Source organism: Lycorma delicatula, chromosome 7, assembly GCF_047948215.1.
Source record: "Lycorma delicatula isolate Av1 chromosome 7, ASM4794821v1, whole genome shotgun sequence".
NCBI lineage: Eukaryota > Metazoa > Arthropoda > Insecta > Hemiptera > Fulgoridae > Lycorma > Lycorma delicatula.
Window position 1 is genome coordinate 236544 of NC_134461.1, and position 23023 is coordinate 259566.

General features: G+C 30.6%; 1 long non-coding RNA gene across 5 annotated transcripts in view; it reads left to right on the forward strand.

Annotated features, from left to right (window-relative positions):
* The first annotated feature begins 844 nt into the window (after window positions 1–844).
* LOC142327376 (uncharacterized) overlaps window positions 845–23023 on the forward strand; it is a 131731-nt gene continuing 109552 nt past the window's right edge. For 4 of the 5 annotated variants that reach the window (XR_012756973.1, XR_012756974.1, XR_012756971.1 and 1 more), the window contains exon 1: window positions 845–1031. This is a non-coding gene — a long non-coding RNA (uncharacterized LOC142327376). Of the gene's footprint in view, window positions 1032–21635; window positions 21756–23023 lie in introns of all 5 variants that reach the window. The other variant, XR_012756975.1, reaches the window with a different exon arrangement.

Below are 23023 nucleotides of genomic sequence, written 5' to 3' on the forward strand. Positions count from 1 at the left end.
GGTGAAACGATAATCGACAGAAAAATATCATTATCGGCCATAATGATGTACCGCAACGAAAACTAACAGAAAATTTTGAAGAAATGAAGCTTCAGTACATCGGTAACAAACACGCGGATGAAAAATCGCTCGATCAGGAGAGAGAGTTAATAGATACTAGGTCGATAAGGGGAAAAGCACAGATCAGGAATATTCTAACATCAGGGTATGGAGTAGGGAAAATTAGTAATCTCAGTTAATTTTTAAAATTTCAAAATACGATTTTAAGTTCTAAAAATTCAAAAAATAAACGATATATGGGATGTATCTTATTTAGAAAAAGGAGGGCTAAGAGAGTAGGATTATCGACTGTATGAATAATATGTAACTGATATTTTATGCGACTGGAATAGTATCAACAAAAATTAGAATAAGGAAAAACAAGTTTTTTTTGTCTTCAGTCATTTGACTGGTTTGATGCAGTTCTCCAAGATTCCCTATCTAGTCTAGTGCTAACAAAAAGTAATGGAAATATTTATGCTCATTTGAAATAATATCGATCGAGAAATAAATTGTGAAGATTTTATTATTTAATCTAGCGATACAAATAAGAATTGTAAATATGTTTCTTTAGATGTTAATGAAAATTTAATTAAACGGATATAACAGAGATGCAGTATTTTTTGTCAAGTGTGCCGCAAAAGGAAAAAATAAAAATTATTAGATTTTGTGGTCAAGGACACACGTCGCAGACAGCAGTTTTGTCGATTTCGCAATACCGGCTAGAATTTGTCAACAAATGTGAACTTACCAACGAATTACACACGCAAGATTATTGTTAATAATAATATGGGTGGGGAAGACGATGTTACCAATCTATCGAGCATTTGTGTTCGTGAGTACGTAAGCGTCGGTTGTGCAGTGTAAATGTTTTGTTATCGATAAATCATTGCGCTAAGCTCTTTACAAGATTTACGTTATATAAATATTTTATTTAATTCTTACTTACGGTTCGCGGCTGTTTCTGGATTGCCGGAATATAATAAAAAAAGGTAAAATTAGATTTTATTATTTTTGTATTTGCGAATGTAATTGTATTCGATGCAGAGTGTAATATTTTCTGTTTAGTCTTCTGTTCTTGTAGCGTAAATGTTATTTACCGTATTGTTTTCCTTTATTATAGTTGACGCGTAAACTCTTCTTGCGATTCTGGTATATAATTATAAATTTAACAAACTTTAAATAGCGTTTAAGCGATTTATTATGTTTTTCTTTTATCTTACGTAACCGCTACCCGATCAGACCATCAGGAAACGATAACGAAAAGACTTTAAGGAATAGGAACCTATCTCATCGACCCCAATAATAGTAAAATTTTATATGGAAATAACCCACTACTTTACGCAAGAAAGAGTTGCAGGAATCCAGATTTTTAGACGTTAGCGAATTAAATTTTTATAAGGCTCGTATTTATGTATTGTATTGTAATCAGCAGCTCCCGGGTATTTTTGGGTGAAGGAGGAGTTAGTATTTAGCATATGCAAGCGTATTCCTGGAATAGTAGTAATTCTAACAGATATTACGTTAAAGTCTAGGTTTTTTATTTTTATATAATTCTTGCACTAACTACATAGCAGTGACTGAGATGCGCAGAGCAGCATGGCGCACACGTGTCCCCTCTGCACCAATAGCAACAGAGTAGGGAAGCGCAGCTGGCCCGGCAGCACACACACACACACACACACACACTTAACGAGAAAGATGGCGTCATCGAAGTAGCTATACGTCATTTATTATAAACATTTAAATGGCTATTAAAAATTAATATTAAAATTAAAAACCGTAAAATTCTACAATAAATCACAGAATCGTCCTAAAATTGATCAAATCACTTGAAAATGTTCACAGAAATATACTCTATGTCCTAATACTAATCGAGTAAATATTTAATTAATAAATATTTAATAAAAACAGAAAACTGAGGGACGCGAAAACACGTGGTTTTAATACGGCCCTCTTACCTAAAATATATCCTTCTTTACACGTGAAAAAGATATTGTTTTAAACGGTTAATTACTTAAGAGTTAAAAACTACATGAAGTTAATAAACGAACCCGTAATTTAAATGTAAATCGGAAAAACAAATAAAATAAATTCGCGTGATGTACACATTATTAAATATATAATCAACTTTTTAATTTAATCCTTAACTGGGCCCGCAAAGGGTAATCTTACCCACGAGTGCGTGGGGTCGCTTTCTTTCATTAATTAAAATTTTATTGGGGGCTATAACTCTGGAACCGATGAAAACAAGTACCGCTTACGATATATCGTAGAAAACCTCTCGATCAGAGCTTATTACTGCAGTTAAGAAAAAGTCCAAAATCCAATTTTTTTAAATATTGGCTTTTTTTTGGACGCTTTTGGTTCATCCGATTGTAATCAAAAGGGGAGGTGCACAACTAGATGTTTTACAACAGTTTTAAATCCAAAATTCCAACATTCTACGGCCAATCGTTTTTGAGCTACGCGAGGTAATTACGTACGCACATACATATGTGCAGACGTCACGCAAAAACAAGTGAAAATGGATATTTCCGTTGAAATCTGAAAACCGAAATTATTCGCGATTACAATACTTCCTTTTACGTAAAAATAAATGTTGTAAATTATAAGTAAAAAATAACTAAAACACTTTAAGGAATATATCTTATCGATCCTAATAACGGTAAAATTATATAAATAAATAACCCACAGTATGCGATAAAAGTCGCGGGCATCCAAAATTATATAATGAACTAAGTTTTGATTAGTCTCGACGCACAGAATTTTATATAAGTTTAAAAACATTAGATTTAGATAAAATTAATTTGTCACCTGTTAAAAAGAAAAAAAAAATTATTACTACTGAAATATCTATTAGAATTTTGTTATCGCTTGTAATTTTAGTAATCGTTAATTGTGTAATGTAATGTAGAATATTTAAATAAAGATCACTCGCTACCAGAAGAACGTTTATATTATTTTTAAAAAAATGTATTTTCAACGGAAAATGTTAACACACTTAAAAAGCGCGTAACATTTTTTAATAATAAATAATAGAATCCGTATTTATAATTTTTCAGATTTTTCTTTCAGCGGTAAATCTATTGGTTCTCTGATGTGTGTAATTTTCACGCGAATAAATAACAACAGACTTCGATTTTTCAAAAGGGGTGAAGAAAGGTAAAAAAAAAAAATTGCCCCTGCCTCCGGTTAATTTACTAAAAAAACATAAATAAAAATAATAAATTTAATGAGATACGATGTACTGCCATCTCCAAGATTAAAAGAACCGAGCCAAGTTGAAACATAAAGTTTGATTGTTTTATAAATATTTCCGTTTGATATGCAGATTTCTTTAATTTCTAAGGCGCTATAAACATTTTATAAAAACTCGGAATTCGCAAGCAAAGAAATCTACTTTTTTGCACCGCTCAAATTTATTCGTTATTACGGGCAATTTTTCTTGAAATAGATAAAAAGAAATTACGCCTTCCAAAAATTTACTAAGCATTTTTCAAAAAATAACATTTCAACGGATATAACATTTATTTTATTACGCAAAAATAACAAAAAAACTTAAAATATGAATCCGATTTACCTATCTTAAAATAATAATCGCAATCTTGACGGGTAATTTACAAATAATATCTCATTTTTCATCAAAACTATTACTTACAACCAGCTCGAACAATATTTATCGTTAAAATTACGGCTTGTAAATATTACAATTACTTTGTATTTTAACTTTAATTTCATTGTAATTACGGCAGCTATCCTATTACTTTTGTCCGTAATTCAAACCTAATTTTTTTTCCGAATTTAGAAATAATTGCAAATAAAATTACTGTTTACTCGCAGACGATAATAAACCGATGAAAACTTTACTAATATGACACGATGGTTGATAAATTGAGAAAATGAAGACGGAAATGATCATAATTTTATAAGGAATACGTTACCGTTCGTAATTTCAAAGAAAAATCTGTTGTTTAATTGAAATCCATCCAAATCGTTTTCGGTAAACCGACCGGGTGTTGCGTGCTGAACGGATTTTGATGTCGGTTTTGCTTGCATTGTTTTATAAAGGTGTGATATTTGTTTGATACGTTTACGACCGTCGCCTATCAGTTTTACGTACCTGTAGTTTACAGAAATAAAAACGCCACTAACTCAAAGATGGAATTCTTCTTTTAATTTACGGTTATTATCAAAACGATATCCACCTTTCCTTTTCCTGATTGGAATGAGTTAATCGATCTATGGATGTATTATGGATTTATTCTACCGAATGTTTTTTAAATCCCGTTAAAAAACGTAATAAATCTTTTAAAATGTTTAAAATTTCTACATCCGTTTATTGAATATAACGGAATAAGTAACGAAACGTTAATTATGTTTTAAGCACGATCTGAAGCAGAGTTCCAAAAATTTTAAGAAACTACGTTAACTGAATAAATTATCGTAAAATACGGTAAAAAATAAGAAATTATGTATTACTCGTATTTTAAAAGTTATTATGCATATAATTTCTTAAAAATATTGTTGCCTTTCTAGTATTATTATGGGGATTAAAAATTCCACAGTAGGAATAAATGTACATTTTTAACGTGGATAACCTATATATATATATATATATATATATATGTCTGATACGAGATAGTAATAGCGTATATAAGTAATTTAAGTGTTTATTGTGGCGATTTTGAAACCGGGATAAAGTTGTACATATTTATTATGCAGCATTTATATGCTTTTTATATTTACCAAATGTATAAAAAATATTTTGTTCTTGTGAAATAGTTTTCTCATTTTCGAGGTTTATTTATTAAATCGCTCGCTAATTTACGTAACTTATATTGGATTTTACTATAAGTTTCATTAATTTTTTATACTGTATTCACTTCTCTGTACAGCGTTTAAAAACAGCTGTCAAAAATGGGAAAATAGAATACGGGTAGAGTTGAAATTTAATAAAAATAAAATGTTGATACCAGTATTTTTAATAATATTCATTTTTTTTCTCTTTCCGCAGGGGGAGGAAAAAGCTCTGCCAGCCGCCGTCAGGCCAGCACTAATGGCAGTGCGGGGTTCTCCCCCGCTAAAAATCCTGCCCCCCTATCCTGCAGGGCCCGGATCTAAGCCATATGATATGTACAGTCCCTGCATGATCACACAGGCACTCTACTATCCGAATCCGTATGACCGGAAGGCGTCCCCAGGGGGCGATCGAGGAGCGACGACTCCCGAAAACATCTATGTCCAGACAGGAGCCGGGTAAATTCGTAGCCTGTGTTACCGTGCTTTCGCTCCGCCCAGTTCCTGACGTCGCTTAATAATATTCTCAGTATGTACTGTTTTGATACGGCGTAAACAGTTTAACAAATATGTAACGTTAGAATTATAAGTAAATATGAAAAATTAAGTAATTTCAGCGATTAACATTTCTAGACCGATAACGGAAAAGTCTATTTCGTCGAAATATAGTTCAAATATAATTTAGGCAGACCAACAGGTCCTTTCGCCAACCGCGCGAGAAACCGAAAAAAGGATATTTTTATCCCTTTATAGGGGATTGAATAATACCGGAAAATATGTTCGCTAGGAAACATTTCTGCCCTTTGAATAAAATTTTGAGATACAGGACCTTAAGGTCCACATCTCCTTGCCTCCTACACCTATCGTGACAAATTAATCGCCGTCACGTACAAAAAATCATCGTGCCGATTTCATCCAAATCGGTCCATCCGATCGAGAGATACCCGGTTTCTGGAATTCTTCATCGCTGAAATCGTGTCGTTTGGTTAGAAACAGACATGAACGGTAGCGGTTCGTAGCTAAATTTAACGAAGTTGATTTTCTTAGCCTTTTCAAGGCCGCGGTTAAAGTTTTCTGTAAAATAAAAGAACCGAAAACAAGAATGAATCGATAGCAGAAAGCAGGATAATAATCTAATTCTACACTTTATTACATTCAAGAATACGGCCCACCGTTTCTAAGCATATTACGCTTAAAAGGCCTATTCGGTTTAATCGAATAAATAATAAAATGTCAACAGATAATATTTTTTTAGTAATATTAGGCGATAAAATCTCCGCTTAAAAACACTTTACTCCAACGGCGGTTAATTTCAATTTCTATGTACGCAGAAACAAATTCGTTATTAGTTTTTACTAATTATCTTCTCTTTAGCCCTTCTGATTTGGCGATCAAGTGCCCTTGCTTTCAGCAGTCTTCTGATCGCTACTGAAAAGACAAATAAACACTTTCGCATTCCTTCCGCAGATGATCGAATTAGAGAAGCGAACGAAAAAGGAAGTTTCCGTAAACACGTGGCGTAAAAGAAAACTATTTTCCGCCGGCACGCCAGGGTGGGCTCTGTGGGAGCGACTGTGTTTTCTCTTCCTGGCAGTTTCCTATGTGCGCATGCGCACAACAGCTAAACACAACGCCGCTGGAACTGTGAAGCGCACAATTCCGTACAAAGATTTTCGTATCTTTTTCATAAACTGGGGGATGTCTACTGACATTAAGCTTAAGGATTATTATATATTGTACAAGTATAAAGAAAGAATTTAAGAAAAAAGGACTCGTTATATTAAATGTTATCGATAATATTAAGCGAAAACAGGTAATGCTGCAGTCCACAGTGCCTATACGCGAGCCGCCGCTGGTCATAAAACACAAAGATTTTCAAAAATCCAGACACGCAAAATTTGAGCCGTATTATTAAGTTTTTATATTTAAAAAAAAAGCCATAAGGAAATTATATTCATTATTTATGAATATTTTCTTAAAAAAAATATCGCAATAGACGTAAGATTTAAATCGTAATGCGTTTCTGAAATACGATAATCACAAGGACAAGAATTTTTTTGTCTTGAAATATCAATTCCCGGGCGTTTAACTTTAATATGACGAGATAGATTACTAGTCGTCGCACCGGCATAAGGTATTGATATACGGCAAAGATTACACAAAGCTTTTCCAGGGCTTGCTTCAGAAATTCAAGTCCAGATGCGACTTCTTTTTCTGCAGCTATAACGTTTATACCTTTAAAAACAAATTATTCTTTTATAAAAATACTTATAAAATATCTACTTATGTACGATTTAAAAAATAGAATACCGATAAATCATTTAGAAAAAATCGGTTTCTGAATATATAAACTGAAAAAAAAAAAAATAGTTAAGTTTCAGTACGTCGATGAAACATTTTGTTTCCATGTTAAACTATAAAGCCTTTTTTTCTTAATATTAGTATTTCATTAAAAATAATACTTCATTTTTCGGATCAAGTTACGAGAATATATCCGATAAATAGATATATAAACACATAAAAACAAGTTGTAATATTAAACGTATTTCCATCTGTCCTTAAATAAGAAAAATAAATTTGTTGAAATTTTTTCTCTCAGGATGAAAGCTTTTTAATACACAAACAAAAAAAAAATCTTAATCTTTTACTAAATATATTGTAATGTAAATCGAAACTAATAATTTTTATTTTCCATAGCTGTACGTAGAACAATCCAAAAATTCAGTTTAAATATCTCTTTTAACCGTTATCTTTTATTTATTTAACTTATAGCCTTTTTAAATCGAATAAATAGCAAGCTCGTTTTCATTTTCACAAGGGTTGTTATTTAATTGATACGACGTAAAGTAGCAGCAAACGAAAAATCTGTCATAATAGAATGAAGTTAACATTAAAACTATTCTAATGAGATATTTATTAAGGGGCTGATTGAGGTCGCTGAAGGAAAAATATTTAACGATTATAATCGACTACGTATAATATAATCTTTTCTTTTTCTTCTTTACAATCTTTTATAATCTTTGCTGATGATATAATTAACGGTAACTCCGGTAAAGATTCCTTGGTACTAATTATAATATCGTTACGTGTAACAAATTTCAAACTTAATTGACCCACCGGGTTGGTCTAGCGGTGAACGCGTCTTCCCAAATCAGCTGATTTGGAAGTCCAGAGTTCCAGCGTTCAAGTCCTAGTAAAGCCAGCTATTTTTACACGGATTTGAATACTAGATCGTGGATACCGGTGTTCTATGGCGGTTGGATTTTCAATTAAACAACACATCTCAGAGTGGTCGAACTGAGACTGTACAATACACACTTCATTTACACTCATACATATCATCCTCTGAAGAATTATCTAAACGATAGTTACCGGAGGCTAAACAGGAAAAAGAAAACTTTTATTCAAACTTAATTAAACGGTCAGTAAGCGAAGTGATATTCGGGGCGATAGAATGATAAAGATGTATACTCGTGGAAAAATTTGCTAAATTTGTATATCTTAACTGCAACAACATATGTGTTAATAAACCGGGAATCTTTGGCAGAAATTAAAATTTGAACCGAACAATCTCGAGCGATTTTCCTAAGGATGAAAACACTTATGCGGTCATTATCTCGAACCGTTACCGTCGAATGCGAACGGTTCGTCTTCTTGGTTTTCAGTGCTGTTATGTCACAGAGACATGGACGGTCAAAACGCTTAAATATTGAACAATTTTAAATGTAGGTCGGCAAACGATTATGATATGATAATTGCAAAATTTTACATCTCATATTACACGACAAAATCTTTGATAAATATGGTCTTGATGAAGAATTTTTATCACTTAAAAATTCGAGAAAATTTTCGTCTTGTTGAGAGGTTTTATTCTAGAGGCGGTATCGATGACAGCCATTGTATGATTTTTAATTATCATAAGAAAAAAGTAATTTAAAAGAAATAATGTGTATAAATGCACTCCATTTAGAATTACGTTTAAAACGATATGTTTAATGATGGATAAACGTAATAAAATATTTTTTTATAGTAAGAAATGTTTTAATAAATAAAAAAATTGTTCAATAGAACCCTAAAAAAGTAAATAAAATTTACGCGTCATAATGTTTCAAACAAATACATAAAATTAAACGAAGTAATAATAATACTTATAATAATAATAATAATATTTTAATTATTTATATAATTTAAAAATATATATTTACCCGTCGATTTCCGTGGTGGAGTGGTAGCATCTCGGTTTTTTATCCGGAGATCCCGGGTTCGAATTCCCGTCAGGCATGGCATTTTTTATACGCTACTAAATTCCATTTCCATATTCCTATACATAAGCTTCTCTATAAATCGTCGTAGTAAATTAATTCATGAAATAAAAAAATAAGTAATTTAAATAAATAAAAATAAAAAAAGAAAGAAATTTTATCTGTAATAGTAATGCATATATCTTAAAAAAATCCGTTTTATAATGTTATTTTATAAAAAGGTAGTCAGTCGGTAAATATATCTCGAGTAACCGACCCAGAGTTAAACACATGATGTAAAAACAGATGTATGTAGACAGCTACGGGCTTGAACGAATGTACGCGGAAATTAACGAACGCCGGTTTGAAGAATTTAACCTTCCTAAACGCTTGTTGGTCTGTCAAAACATTACTGTACGTTTTATTAAATCTTGCTTTCGTTTGAAACATTATAAATTGGTATTATTATATTTATTATAATGTGAAATATTATTCAGGTATTCAGGAATATGTTTAAGAGTAGTATTACTATTAATTTGTGATTAAAACTAATAATTAAAACCAAACTTGTATGTAAGGTAAGTACAAAATCAATTGGGTTTTGACAAAAGTTCAATGCAGCAAATTACCTAGTTTATATATATATATATATATATATATATATATATATATATATATATATATATATATATTGTGTGTGTGTGTTTTATATATAAATAACCTTTATTTATCCACATGTTGATTACAATTAGTAATACTAGATGAAATGTTTCTTACAAATAAATATTAGTACATAAAATAACTTTTTCTATACTGTCATCCACATTTCATTTTAGTTATATTTGTAAATCTTGTAAAATATTTTAGTGTAACTGTTCATTTTAAAAAAATCTTGTACTAAGTTTTTAATATTTTCTTAACTTACACTTTAAGTATAAATATAGTCTATGTAACGTACATTTCCTATTATAATGCAATTCTTAAATATATTCTAATGTATAATTTACTCTTTTCTCTTAAAGTGTACATTATATGTATATACAATATGTTCAACGAGTAAATAATAAGCAACCCTCCATGACCCAGTGATATGTATGAAATGTAAATGAGATGACTTAGGCTGACAATTCCCGAGACCTGTGGTTAATTGAATTTCAACCGTCAAGTATTCTGGTATTTACTATCTACATAGCACATTTCAGTCAGTCGGTATCAGATTTCAATAATACTTGTTATATATATATATATATATATATATATATATATACACACACACACACACACACACACATATAAAAACATGATGTAAGTCATCCATAATGAACGCCCATTAAAAACTACTGAAGATCGTGATGGGAAACACAAGTAAACCAAACACACACATATATATACACACACATATATAAGTAAACCACACACATATATATATATATATATATATATGTGTGTGTGTGTGTGTGTGTGTGTGTGCGCGCGTGTGTTATGCTACCATTTGTTCCTGATGCGTTCATACTGTTATATGTTTTATAAGTCCGATTCTTTGAGAGAATAAACACGTATAAAATTCACTGGAGCGAATATTTGTCAGATAAATGTATTTCTCTTATTTCATATATATATTACATACACACAAATACACACTCATACTCACAGTGCAAAAAAAATAATCCTTGTTCCATGAAATTAAAAGGAAATTTTAAATAATAATGCTCTTTAAACATTAATAATCAATTTTTTTATTTGGGCTGAACATAAACCACAAGATAAAATTAATCTTGTTTTAATGAATGAGTATAAAAATTGTAATAAATTTACAAATTAATACCATTAAATGATTAAAAAAAAAAAAAAATTAAAAATTTATGATTAATGTAAAAATATTATTAATTTTTAACTACATAGATTCTGATGTTGACAACACATGATTTTTTGTACGCCTATTAAATTACACTTACACTTTTTTTAAATGTAAATACGTAAAATTTTATCTCATTAATAATTGTAGATATTTTATCTTTTTTTTTTGCTATTGATTTATTATTCATCGTAATTTTTTTTTTATAATGAAAGGTTAATAATTATTAATAAATTTAAAAAAAAATAAAAAAATGTAGATGAAAAAGGAAATTTTAACCGATGTCCTTTCCTCTTTCAAATATTTCATTAATTAAAATTTTTTTTGGCTATAACTGGAACAAATGAAAATAAATACCATTTATGATATATCGTTGAAATCCTTTCAATGTGGGCTTATTACTGCAGTTAGAAACTAGATTTTGGTCTTTTTTGGACACTTTTGGTACAGTGGATTGCAATCAAAAGGGGAGGTGCACAACGAGATGTTATAACAGTCCTAAACACAAAATTTTAACGTCCTACGGCTAATCTTTTTTGACTTATGCCAAATACTTAAGTACATACGTACGTACAGACGTCACGCCCAAAGTAGTCAAATTGGATTCAGGGATGGTCAAAATGGATATTTCAGTTGAAATCTGAATATCGTAATTTTTCGCGATCACAATACTTTCTTACTTCATACAAGGAAGTAAAAATGAACTAAAATTAAAACGTGAATTAAGAAACTATTTTTTTATGCATTTTGAATTATTTATTTATTAACAAAATGGATCACTTTTTACGTTTTTTTTTATTTTTTAAGATAAATTCTCTCTAATGATCATCTTATAAGTTTTTTCGGAAATTTTTATTAAATGACTTTTTATTATAATTTTGTATAAACCGATCGAATATATTTTTCATTCTATTTTCCTGGCATAGATCTAAAGGTATACTGCAAGAAGGAAAAGTATGATAATCAGTCAAAAAGGGGTATGGTCTTTTTTTTAATTTCTCGAAGTTTTACGTCTGAGGAATCCCAAAAAAGAAAAGATAAAGTGTTTTGAGGGTGGGGGGGAAGTAAATTTCGTACTTATGAACGTATGAAAAAATCATACTATTCCATTGATAGTTGCTTTTCAAAAAAGAAAAAAGTTTTGAACCCGGATGCCGGTTCAAAATTTGGATGATTTGTTTGCGCTTTAATATGAGGTACATAGTAGCAGATCGTTTGGTTTCGCTATTACAAAGAGACGGTTCACTATTGTTTACTAATTTAACTTACTGAATTTGAACCGCAGTTCTGCTATGTCAAACATTAGACGTAATAACAACTTCCTGATACGCGTGCATGATGACTCAATCCGCCACTGTTACCATCTATCTATAAAATGTTTATATTTCATTTATTTATTTATTTTTTTCGATCGATGAAATAATTCACCGCAAAATCTTACAAAGAAACTTCTAAAGCGGGAACGTGAAAATGGAAATTTGTAGCGTATGAAATATACCGTATCTGGCCGGGATTAGAACCCGGTACTCTGAATGAAAGGCCGAGACGTTACCGCTCAGATACGGAAATCGAGTAATTAATTTTATTTTTCACTTTTAAGTCGGTTCAGCTATTAATTACGTTTTGATTGTTTTGTTATACGTTTACCATAACTAGGCGGGAATTCAACCCACGTCTTTCAGCGTAACAGGGGGAGAAGTTCTTTTCCCGTTGTTGCAATTTTCATTCGTTTTACTTATTTAATTTTAAATATTTAGTGATATGCGATATCAAATTTCTATTCGCGCGCGTGCGATTGTTTTAACGTGCACTTTTGTATTAATAAAAAGTCACCTGATTTGAGGTTTGTCCGAAATGGAACGTTAAATAAACGGTAACTATCAGTTCTATTTTATTTATCGTAAATACAGGGTGATTTAGGAAGAAAGGGAAATAATTTGGGAACCGATTCTAGATCTTGAAATAAAGGAAAAAGTTCACGTACAAACATATGTCCGAAAACGCTTCTTTGTAAAGTTACGGCTAGCGTAAATTTCGCTCGGATTTCAGTTCCCCTGTGAAATAAGTCATACTGAAATTTTTAAGGCGTTATATAAGGGCTAAAATTGATGGTTTCTTATGTTTGTTGACCTGTAAAATAGAATTTAAAAAAAACAGTACTATCATCCCTTATTTTCACGATATCCAGCGTAGAACAGAAAAGTTCAGTGACGAAAAACACGTTTTTTTAGGTTTGAAGTAGAATAACTCTGTTAAACAAACTTGTAGAGTTTAACTTAAATTCTATTATACCGTATTTAAAAATCTAGTAGTTTCTGAGAGTCTGTTTTTCACGCAAAAAACTACTAAACCGACTTTTCTGAAATGTTACGTAACCTGGAAGGACCATATGATTACTGTCATCACGAATGTTTCACCGTTTCAAAATTGTGGGGGATTAACTAACTTACGGTAACAACCGGATTAGGTCCTTTTCGTTTCTTGCCCTTCCATCCATAAGTTTGCAAGTTTCTTGCATGGAAATATCTCAAATAGTAGGAAATATTTTTTTACCCGTACGGAGGACAGGTAACCGACTATAACTACCATTTTTAAAATGGAAACCGACTTTTTTGAAACCCGTATACTTCAAATTATTAAAAGTTTCGAATCCTGTACTAAGTATTCGGTGTAGTGACCGGTTAGTATTGTAGATGAAAAAAGCCAGTAGTGTAATATTCGTTGAAATAATTACATAATGATTAAAAGAGATCATATAAAAAGAAAATAGAGAAAAAAACCTTTAGAGGTAATTATTATTTATTAAAATTTTTGGAGGTAGCTTTGAGATGAATCGCTGGAAAACATTTGTCGTTGGGGATATATACTATATTTTTGTAATATATGTTTTATATTTGTAAAAAATGTTCCAAGCGATGATACTGACTGTCTCACCTGAATTTGCGTCAGGTGTCGCAAGAACTTTGACAGCAACGTTTTGCACATTGTTGTCAAGGGCATTGATTTCTGTCGAACGTTCGCCTTCAGTTCATCGATACTGAGGGTTGTAACATTTGATAAGAAGTTTATTAAGTAAGTAATTATATATATATATATATATATATATATATATATATATATATATATATAATTGAATGTTTGTCTGTCTGTGTGTCTCTTAAGCCTTTCTAAACCGTTCATCCGATAGCATGAAAATTTAGGGAACGGTTGGACGCATGCCAGGGAAGGTTTCTGAATTAGTTTGGACCCGCTAGGTAGCGCTTTGGTCGAGATATTTTGAAAAATTGTATTTATGGTCCGATTTGCCTCGTATTCAGAATACGTGTTACTTAAATGGAAAGAATTATCTCCGCAAAAAATGGTCCCGCTAGTTGGCGCCGGGGTTGAGATATTTAGAAAAATTATATTTATGGACCGATTTGGTTCGTATTCAGAATATGAATATTAGTTACGTGAAAATAAATATTTTTGCAAAAACTGTACCCGCTAGGTGGGGCCGGTGTCGACATATTTACGAAACAAACAAATATTCAAATAGACTTTTTTATTCTATATATATATATATATATATATATATATATATAAAACGCATGTTCGTATGTGTGTCCGCTAAAGATAAAAAAACTAATGGACTGATTTACGCGCGGGAAAACGGGGAAAAGGTGGAAAGAGAAAAGGGGAAAACGGGAAAGGCTAAAAAGGAAACTGGGTGAGCGATGATGGAGAAGAGCGAAAGGGAGAAGTTGGAAAGGGAAAAGGGGAAGGAGAATAAGTGAAAGGTAAAATTTGTGAAGTTCAGATTTTTAATTTTTTTATCAAATTTTCAATTGTGTATCAAATCTATCAAATTCTCTCTCTCTCTCTCTCTCTCTCTCTCTCTCTCTCTATATATATATATATATATATATATATATATATATATATATATAGCAATAGCGAAGCATTGCCGGGTCTACTGGTATTTTAATAAAAATTAAAAAGCAAAAATTGTAATTATGGAGTAACATATTTCATTTGCTCGCGGTGTGTGTGTGCGTGCGAAATCTTGCATTACTGATAAAGACATTACACAAGATTGAACATTAGATTTGATTAAATAATAGAAAGCTTCATCAACCCCATCTGTATCACCGTATCTAGTTTTGAAGGTATATTTATTTATTGTAATACTTCATTTGTGCTAGATTTAAAAAAAAAATAAATAAATGAAAAATAAATATTTCAAGAGTTAATGATAAAATAATACCATAACATAATTTATAAAATTGTATAGTTTATACGTTGACAGAGGACTTTTGCTAAGAGGAATTTTAGAGGTAAATCTTTTTTTATTTAATTTTTTTGGGATGAGGCATAAGTAAAAACTTCTGTCAGTCTAACTAATGCGACGAGGGGGAGAGAGGGACGGGGTTTTTAACACACGCAGGTGGCTCCCTTCGCTCTGATTGGCTACCGTCAGACAGTACTGGTCAAGCGTTGTACAATTCAAATACAACCGTAAACATGTGTACATGTGTGTGTGCGTACGTATGAGTATTGCTGTGCGAGTAACACGTTAATATAGACGTTTTCTTATAAAGACATTTCTTATATAGACGTTCGATATAATTAAATTAAATCAAGATTTGTCGATTATTTTATATTTATTACATTTTATTTAAAATAATAATTAATCTCCCTTAATATTTATAATTTTTTTTTTTTAAATATTACGATAAAGTTTATCTGTTTTGAAAAGTAATTAAAAAAAAAAAAGATTCTTATTTAACTTATTAAAAATAAATCCATTAAAATAAAAAAAAATAGATTGTAATAAAATCTTTACGGGAAGGAAACGAAGCTATATAAATATATTACTAGGATGAAAAATTATGATGCAAGTGTTATCGCACATAAAAAAATATAACAAGACGGTCAGGAACCGCTTTGCTGGCCGTTCCGGTGTTACTAGAGAGCCTCCTAAAATTTTTAAATTTACCATCTGTTAAAAACAATAATTACAATTACTGTTTTTAAGATGCTTTTTTTCTAAACGGCAATTGCAATTATTATTTTTAAACATTGCATATCTTAGGTTAAGCTGAGAGCGGATGATACTCGGTCCGGTCACAGTCTTTCAATAGATTTCAATGCCTCGGCACAAAATGAAGAAAAGCCAAAAACTGTGACGCTACATTAAAGACTTCACAATTTATCATTAAAGCTAAATCGTCTAGATGAAAACCCTTTTTTTTATTTATTTTATCGCTACGTTGCTTAGATAGGGAGATATGCAGCGTTAAAGACAAAAGTGGCCTTTTACCTTTAAAATGGAACATTTCCGTTTAGCAAAATCGAAAAAAAGAAATTAAATGTAAAATTTTAAGATTTAAACTATTTTATTGCAGTTCACTTCTTTCTTTTTCCTGTTTAGCCTCCGGTAACTACTTTTCAGATAATACTTCAGAGGATGAATGAGGATGATATTTATGAGTGTACATCAAGTGTATGTAGTCTTTTACAGTCTCAGTTCGACCGTTCCTGAGATGTGTTAATTGAAACCCGACCACCAAAGAACACCGGTATCTACGATCCGGTATCCAAATCCGTGTAAAAATAACTTACTTTAGTAGGATTTGAACGCTAGAACTCTCGATTTCCAAATCAGCTGATTTGGGAAGACGCGTTCACCGCTAGACCAACCCGGTGGGTTATTGCAGTCGCTGATAAACTTTATTTCCCCTATGGGCTCGATCAAACGCGGAGAAATACTTTAAAATTTTTTTAAATGTTTTTTCTCGCCGATCTTTTTTTTAATTTGATTATTTTTTTAAATCTGAAGTATACGGTCAAGAAGATTATTCAAGCTTTAATTTTTTATTTATTCGCCTTTTTAGACCTGTCGGTTGCAAAATTAAAGTAGTTTGATCAGAATCATTTTTTATCGTGACACATAGGTGTCCTTCTAATTTTTACTCCTTGTACGAAGTAAAGGAAGTATAACGATCAGAACAAATTTCGGTTTTCATATTTCAACGGAAATATTCATTTTGACTAGTTTCGGCGTGACGTCTGTACGTACGTATGTATCTCGAATAACTCAAAAACGATTAGCTGTAGGATGTTGAAGTTTTGGATTTATGACTGTTGTAACGTCTAGTTACTTTTTTGATTGCAATCGACTGGACCAAAAGCGTTCAAAAAACGCAAGATCAATAAAATTTGGATTTTGGACTTTTTCTTAACTGCAGTAAAAAGTCCTCATCGATAGCTTTTCGATGATATATGATAAGTGGTACTTATTTTCATCGGTTCCAGACTTATAGAAAAATTAAATTTTAATTAATGAAATAATTAAATTCGGTACGAATCCGACTTCGTCTCCTTTTTTTTATCATTTTTTAAAAATTGATTTGTTAATAATTATTAACATCTGATTGTAAATAAAATTACGATAAATAATAATTCAGTAATAACAATAAGATAAAAAAAAAAAGAAAACCTTTCAAAAGTTATTAATGAAATAAAATTTTACGTACTTTTCATTTAAATAACTGTGTATATGTAATTCAATAGGCGAACAAGGAAGTCATGTAGTGTCCGCATCAGATTTTTTATGATTAATTCACCATATAAGATAGAAACTTCTGCGTGGGAATATAAAACGGAAACCCGGGACCTCCGAATAAATGGCTGAGACGCACTATTACTCCGACATGTGACCGAAGGAGTGGTATAATTTAAATTTTATATAGATCCGCGCACTTCTGTATTCCCTCTAATATCCCTCAATTTAATATATGAAACCGATTTTACTTTTAATATTTTATACTTTATTTATTTATTTATTTATTATTTTATATTTTTACTTTTAATATCTTTTTTTTGTCTTTAGTCATTTGACTGGTTCGATGCAGCTCTCCAAGATTCTCTATTTATTGCCAGTCGTTTCAATTTCTTTTACATATTCCAAACGTCGCCTGCCTGCACAATTTTTCCCATCTACCTTTCCCTCCAATTTTAAAACGACTATTCCAGCAAGCCTTAATGTGGCCTATAAGTCTATCTCTTCTTTTAACTATATTTTCCAAGTATGTCGGTTTGTTTTTCTTTAATCTTCCTTCTACTATTAATCTGAGGCCTAAAATCGCTTCCCTTATTCCTATAATTTTTCTGAAACCAAATTGGTCTTCTCCTAACACTTCTTCCATTCTCTTCTGAATTCTTCTGTACAGAATTCTAGTTAAGATTTTTGATGCGCGGCTAGTTAAGCTAATTGTTCTGTGTTCTTCACATTTATCTGCCCCTGCTTTCTTTGGTATCATAACTATAACACTTTTTTTGAAGTCTGACGTAACTTACCCTTTTTCCTAAATATTACCCACCGGTTTAATATTAACCTATTAAAATGTGCTATTTGAGGAATGTTCAAATTGTACAATTTTAATATAGGTGTGGAACAGAAAAGTCTATTGAAAAAAAAATTGTTTAAAATTTTAATAACAAATCATTTTTATTTGTCTTTTTTTATCCGGTATTGATTTACATGTTATTTAAAACCCTCCAACTAGTAAAAAGATAGACATCGACGACAAAATGTTGTCAATTATATTTTTACATCGTCAAATGAAAACGCGTAATGAAAATTAATAGATTTCATTTTATATTTAATTATTTTACGCCATTAACATTACATAATTACAATAGCAATGTTATATCTTTGCAGACGGTGATTAATTAAAAATAAAACCCCATATTAAAAAGCGAATTGAATTATCTTTTTCATCGTGGTACTTTCTTTTCGTTTTACTGGCCTACTGATTCTGAACTAAACTAGTACTTACGGTAATTAATTATGAATGTAATATTAATATTGTAGTTTAAATGAACGAATTAAACGCTTTACTTTCTGAATATTTTCGTATTTTTTTATCATCTATTGCACTTTAAAATACCGGTATGTACTCGATTTTTTTTTTAGCTTTTCGGTCCGGAAAATCGTGGCGAGGGGTACTCGAATAAATACGGTATATATTTTTATATTATAATAAAATTAAAAGATAAATACTGTGAATAATAACAAATAAACAGGAAGAGGAAGGTCCGATAAGGTATGACATCAAATAATGGGAGGGGCATTGACTTAACGTTATACAAGGAAACTGGGAGAGGGGTGAGGGAAAACGGTCAAAGGAAAAAGTTGGAAAGGGAAAAGGGGAAGGAGAATAAGTGAAAGGTAAAATTTGTCAAGTTCAGTTTTTTAATTTGTTTTATCAAATTTTCAATTGCGTTCATTTAAACTCTCTCTCTATCAATATCTCTCTCTCTCTCTCTCTCTCTCTCTCTCTCTCTCTCTCTCTCTCTCTCTCTCTCTATAAAAGCATTGCCGCTTCTGCTAGTATCAAATAAGTATGAACAGTGGTCACGTACAAGTAATTTGTTATATAGTTTTTTTTTATATGCTATTGACCTTGAAAACATTACATATAATAGCGTCTGTATTTTTGTTTTGACTACACTGCCAGTTTTAACTGAAATTTCTTTTTTGTTTAGCAAGCGGCAGTGTAATTATATAGAGTTTTACTTTACAGTACGTATTATCTTATATACATAACTCTTGTACGAACAAATACAAAAAAAAATTCAATAAGAAATCCTTTTTTCAGGCTTACTAGGAATTATAGAATGAGAAATGAAATATTTTCCTGTCTTCACAAAAGACGAATATATATTTTATATATCGATATACCGATTCAAAATGTTTATTACGATCGCCAAATGGATTGTCTAATTATTAAACATCATTACATTCGTAAATATTACTCTTAATAAGTAATATTAGTTTATAAGATATTTTGCGTACAGTCATTAGAAGAAATAGAAATGATATGTAAAACAAATTAATAAACGAGTTTTGCGCAAAATCCTTTAAATAAAAGAATCACATTAAATCACTCTACAACCCTTCAAATCGTTTATTTAGACTAAATAATTTTCCGTTCACATAAGTTATAAAAAAAACTTTTCTCAGGATTACCAGAGGAATTTCCTCTACAAAATAGATGAATCTATCTATCTATGGATAGGAGGTAATATCTATGGACAGCAGTAGCCCCACTACTTCCTATCTTATCAAATCTATTTAGATTATAAGTAACTCAACTCGTTCGTGTAAGACAGAACAGTGGAAATATTGCTGAAGTATGAGTACGATTTCCATTTGTCAACTCAAAAAATATAATCAAAATAACAAATTCATTTCTTTATGATAAATTAAACTATCCTTTTTAAATGAATACGATTCATCGTAGAATTGAAGAATTCTGCGATAAAAATTAATTTCAATTTGCTCCTTCGAACGAAGGAGACACTTTCTCCTTCGTTCTCGCTCCTGTCCACCGTTTTGTTATTCTTATATCAAAAATTTATCTCAGGTTCGGATAGGCGAATCGCATTAACATTTGTTAAGCATCTTTGTAATGGAGGTTTTACAATATTTCGAAGCGCCCCTATGAAGAGGCCGCAGCATACCGTTTGGGAATCACTGGTCGATAAGGTTTCGGTTATTATCAGTAATACGAAATTGGGAAATTATCTTCGATTAGTTTTCCTTATCGAGAAACAATTATTTCCATTTAGAAAGATTTTCTAGCAGTTTTAGCATTAGTTGCCCTTACATTCGATGCGTATAAAAGAAATTTCTTCTACTAAAATAACAGTTTGTTCAAAATATTATCGTGCTTTATTTTTTCAATCGTGTTTAAATTTCCGTCTGTATTTTGTCAGCCATCTTCGATCCGCCATATTGAATCAATTTTTTTTTTTAAATAGGAAGCAATACACGATTGTAATAACGATTTCTCATCAACGCCTTGAATCAACGGAAAAATCGCGATAGAAGTAAAACGAGTTAAAACCCCCGTAGTAACTTTTTTGTTACGTATACCGTTCAGAATTACATTTGATAACAAACTTTAAACAGTTAATGTTGGAATTATGGCCCAAACCCTAGTAAAAACAGCCTTCTCAATAGTTATAATAAAAAATAACGTAATTTGCAATACTACTACAAATTAAACGGCTAGGACAACCTAGGTATTATTTACTTTAATTATCGCAATATTTAATTTTAAAATTTTGTTAAATGTTTTCAGTACTAAATTACTTAACACAACAAAATTTGAAAAAATTTAAACGGTTTTGAAATTTAAAAATTTGTTACAGATTTAGAAGGTAAATCGGTTATTATTTTACAACAATGCGAATTATTAACTTCTCATTTTGGCTTTTTATTTCCACATACAAATACAGCTTATATATATATACTAGTATCCCCATACCGCTTCGCCACCACTATCTTGCGTTTCCCGACGCGGTCAATTTTTCTAATTTTATGTTTTTTAATCAAGTTATCGGAAGGCATGTACTATTATTGTATACATTATGAATTTAAAATACAATAAAATTGTTCATGAAGCGCGTTTTACCTCGTTTTATTGTTGAAACGATTTTTTCGTCATAGCAAATTTGATTGCTTATCGCTCGACAACGAAGGAATTAACAGAAAAACGGGTTTTACGATTGTTTTTCCTGTAAAATTTTAAATCGAAATCGTGGGTCACCATCCTATTTAAAAAAATTATGTTTGATTCAATACGGCGGACAAAATTAAAAAAAAACCCAACAATTTTTTTATTTGTAATTATGTCCATTTCTTTCAGTTTCCAGATACTTCTCAGATACGCAGCAAAAAGCTGTTCCCGAACTTAAATATCACCCGGTGTGTATAAAAGAACATGTCCTGAATGATCGACTGATTCGTCAACGTCCAGCAAAAATGAGTGAGTATATGTTCTTCTTGCGGTGTTCCATTTCAATAAAATGGATTTTTTTAAACATTCCGAATATAAAGAGTTAAAACGGAGTAACAATGAAACTTAGTATTTCTCTCTTTTTTTTTTAATTTTTCGGTAACAAATGAAGATATCAACTTTACTTTTGATGAATGTAATTTTCATTTAAATATCTAAAAACAAGTTTCTACATTTTTTTGTTGAAAATCAGCATTTAAAGTACTAAGAAAATTAAAAAAGAATATTTGAACATTCCTTGCAAATTTTCCTCATTTCCGACAATGTTAAACGAGATACGTATTCACTAGATTGGGGCTTCCAAATACTCATTCAGATATATATGGAAAAAACAGTTTTCGGTATTTTTTAATAGGTGTGACGACTTACAGCACAAATGAAAATTTTCTAAAATATTGGTTTTATAAAGATTATTAGAGTACTCGAAAATATTAATAAAATTAGGATTCTGTGTGGGAAAATTAGATCGTTCTTTGTGTCCTTTATACAGCTGATGTGTTCTTTAATCCTAGTCGAAAAGGATAACTCGAAAATGATTCCCCTGTAGGATGTTGAAATTTTGGATTTAAGACTTTTGTAATATCTAGTTGTGTACCTGTCCTTGAAGGCTTTTCAACGATATATCATAAGTAGGATGCTTGTTTTCATCGGTTCCAATGTTATAGCCAAAAAAATTTTTTTTTTTTAATTTATTGATTTAGTACTAATTATTAACCTCTGATTTTAAAAAAATAAAACAATAAAAAAAATCATAAAAAAATATTAGAATTTGTTAATGAAATATAATTTTATGTACTTTTCATTTAAAAAAATGTGTATATGTAATTAAATAGACGTACACGGAAGTTATGTGGTTTCTACATCCGATTTTTTATACGGTAAAATATTTACAAAATGTCTCATCTTTTCAAAATTTTAAAAATTTCCTTTTTAAATCGGTATATTATTATTTTGCATTTAAATTTCATCGTTAAACGTGAACGTATGATATTTTTGATAGCGATTAAAATGCTCTAACTCGATTCCCCGGTATAAATTTAAATAATATTTTAATTAAAAGGTTCGTTTCTTTTACGTATGTAATGGTTTTTCATAAAACGGGAAAAACCTTTTGCGACATAAAACACTTCTTAAAAGGTATTAATTGATTTTATTTAAATATGTTTTTTTTCTTATCTAAGATAACGATTAAGTTTTTTAAATTTCATGGAATTTTTTTGTGTTGCCATAGCAACAGC